The sequence below is a fragment of the Coturnix japonica genome, unplaced genomic scaffold, assembly GCF_001577835.2.
Source record: "Coturnix japonica isolate 7356 unplaced genomic scaffold, Coturnix japonica 2.1 chrUnrandom592, whole genome shotgun sequence".
In the NCBI taxonomy this organism is placed as follows: domain Eukaryota; kingdom Metazoa; phylum Chordata; class Aves; order Galliformes; family Phasianidae; genus Coturnix; species Coturnix japonica.
In genome coordinates this window covers 45,416-48,698 of record NW_015439965.1, presented here as the reverse complement: position 1 = coordinate 48,698, position 3,283 = coordinate 45,416, and positions in this window count along the sequence as shown.

The following is a 3,283-nucleotide window of genomic DNA, read 5'->3' as shown; positions in this document are numbered from 1 at the left end:
CTACGGCTCATTAATGGAGCATATAGTGACTTATATTAATGAGTAATTTCTTCCACTAAATTGGGGTAATAAGTGCTACCTTTAATTAAACGAGGGTAACTCCCACTAACATTAAGGGCGGGATAATTAAGGGGTCGGGAGAGGCCTTCAATATAGTGGGGGATCAGTACCAGCATCTCTTAATTGAACGCGAGCGGAGCGCCATTATGGGGCCAATAAGCGTTCGCACTGCTAATTTTTAATGAGGTAAATAGTTCCCGCTCAAGATTGGGCAATAGTGACTCTTAAATATAATGAGTAATCTCCGCCTAAAATTAGGGGGATTAAATTAAGGGTCACATCAGTGTATGAGTAGGGGGGGAGAAAATAACCCTCTTAATTTAAGGACTAGCGCTCACTTAATGGGGCACATAGTGCTCTTAATATAATCGGGTAATCCCTCAAGTCTAAATCCTGGTGTTGGCAAAAGTGCCCTTATATACATGTGGCGGTAATCCCACCCATTCAGCACCGCCGGGATATTAATAAGTGTGTATACCGCCAATTGTAGAGGTAAATAATCTACCGCCCCTTAATTAAAGGACTCAGGCTCATGCTATGGGGCATAGAGGTAGCTCTTAATTAACAGGGTTAATACATCCAACCCCACTAATTGGGGCATCAATTATACAGATGCAGGTCAACCCCAATCGTAGATCGGGGAAAATACCGCCTTAATTACAAGGCACTAGGCTCATTATATAACAGGCAATGAGTGCTCTTAAATTAATAGTAATTTCTCAGCACATTCATTGGGGTAATATTGCGTCTTAATTAATGAGTAATCACTCTTCACTCAACTTAAGCGGGATATATTAAAGGGGTTACACACCAAGTAGAAGGTGGAAATAACCCCTTAATTAAGGACCTAGGCTCATTAATGGGCATAGTGCTCTTAATTACATGAGTAATCTGCTAATTGGGCGCAATAATAGAGCTCTTAATATAACGGGTAATCACTAATTAGGGGGATAATTAAGGGGTTACCACACAATGTAGGAGGGGGAAATACCCCTTAATTAGGACTCGCGAGCCCATTGCAAAATGAGGGGGCAAATAGGTGCTCTTAATTAAATGAAGTAATTACCAACCCCACTGAATATGGGGGATAAGAGTGCATCGACGGGTAACTGCCCACTAATAGGGGAGATTAACATTAAGGGGTCACCCAATGTAGAGGCGGGAAATACGCCCACGCTATAATAAGGACTCCAGGCTCAATTAAATGCTGGGCCGGCAATATCTCTTATTAGGAGTGAGTAATCCCACTAAATTGGGGAGCAGAATTGCTCTTAATTCAATATGAACCGTAAGGTGCAGCTTCCCAACTAAATTGGGCAAATAGAACTCTTAATTACATGGGCTAATCCTAGCGGAAATTAGGGAGCGATAAATTAAGGGTTAACACATATGTATGAGGGGAAAATACCCCCTTTTAAATTAGGAGAACTAGGCCCATTCAACTGGGGAATAGTGCTCTTAAATTAATGAGTAAATCCCACAAATAATTAGGGCCACCAATGCCTCTTGAATTAAATTGAGTAAATCCCAAAATGCAAATAAAGTGCTCTTAATTAATGAGTAATCCCCCTACTAAATTAGGGGGAATATTAAGGGGTCATCCGCAATGTAGAGGGAAATACCCTCTTAATTAATGTGTTATTAAGGCCATTAATAGGGGCAATAGTTGCTCTTAATTTATCAATCGAGGTAATCCCACTAATTGGGGCAAATACTGCTCTTTCAATTTAAACGAGTAATCCCACTAATTAGGGGATAATTAAAGGGGTAATTCCATGTAGAAGGAGAAATACCGCCTTAATTAAGGACTAGGCCCATTAATGGGGCAAATAAGGCCTGCTCTTAATTAATGAAGTAAATCCCGGACTAATGGGTGGGAGTCTCAGATAGGCTCTAATTATGAGATAATCCGCACTAATTGGGCGCAATAGTGCTCTTAATTAACGGGTAATCCCACTAATTAGGGGGATAATTAAGGGGTCATCCCAATGTAGTGGGGAAATACAACCTTAATTAAGGACTAGGCCCATTAATGGGGCAATAGTGCTCTTAATTAATGAGTAATCCCACTAATTGGGGCAATAGTGCTCTTAATTAACGGGTAATCCCACTAATTAGGGGGATAATTAAGGGGTCATCCCAATGTAGAGGGGAAATACCCCCTTAATTAAGGACTAGGCTCATTAATGGGGCAATAGTGCTCTTAATTAATGAGTAATCCCACTAATTAGGGGGATAATTATGGGGTCAACCCAATGTAGTGGGGAAATACCCCCTTAATTAAGGATTAGGCCCATTAATGGGGGGGAAATAGCCTGAAAATTAAAGGGTTGTCCCATTAATTGGGGAAAAATTAATTAATAATTAATTAATTAATTAGTTAATTAGTCCCTTATTAATTAATCCCTTCAGGGCTGATCTCCGATCATAAAGGCTTAATTAATTAAGAGATAATCCCTTGTAATGACTTGGTAATCCCATTAACGGGGCTGTAATCCCTTTTAATTAAGGCCCGGCCGGTTAAATAATTAATTATTAATCTCTAATTAAGCCCAATTAACGTCAGCACCTCATTAAGGCCTATAATATGGAGGTGGGCGTGGCCATATTAAGCCACGCCCCCAACCCCACAGAGGGGGGGGGGGCCTACAACAAGCCACGCCCACTCTATAATAAAAATGGGCGTGGCCATCACGAGGCCACGCCCCCTAGCAACACCCCGGTGATAGGCTGGGAAAGTGGGCGTGGCTTAGACCCCGCCCCCTTAACAGAGCCATCCAATCAGACGCCGTATACAAGAACAAGTGGGCGTGGCCTGCACTAAGCCCCGCCCCTTCTGCTGCAGTCCAATATGGCGGCGGGCGAGTGGGCGTGGCTTATTTAAGCCACGCCCCCTCCGCGTTGTGGGTACGGGGTAGTAGGCGTGGCCTGTTTAAGCCCCGCCCCCTCCGCTATGTGTATTACGGAGTGGGCGTGGCCTATTTAAGCCCCGCCCCCTCTTCGTTGTGTGTGTTACTGAGTGGGCGTGGCCTATTTAAGCCCCGCCCCCTCTGCGTTGCGCATATAGCGAAGTGGGCGTGGCCAACACGAGGGGTGGGCGTGGTTTGGAGATGATCGACAGCTTTTGTGGGCGTGGTTTTAGACGTGATTGACAGCTTTAGCGGGCGCGGCGCTGCGGCATCGCGGTGGGGTCGGAGCCGGGTTCGGTGATACCGGGGTTGGT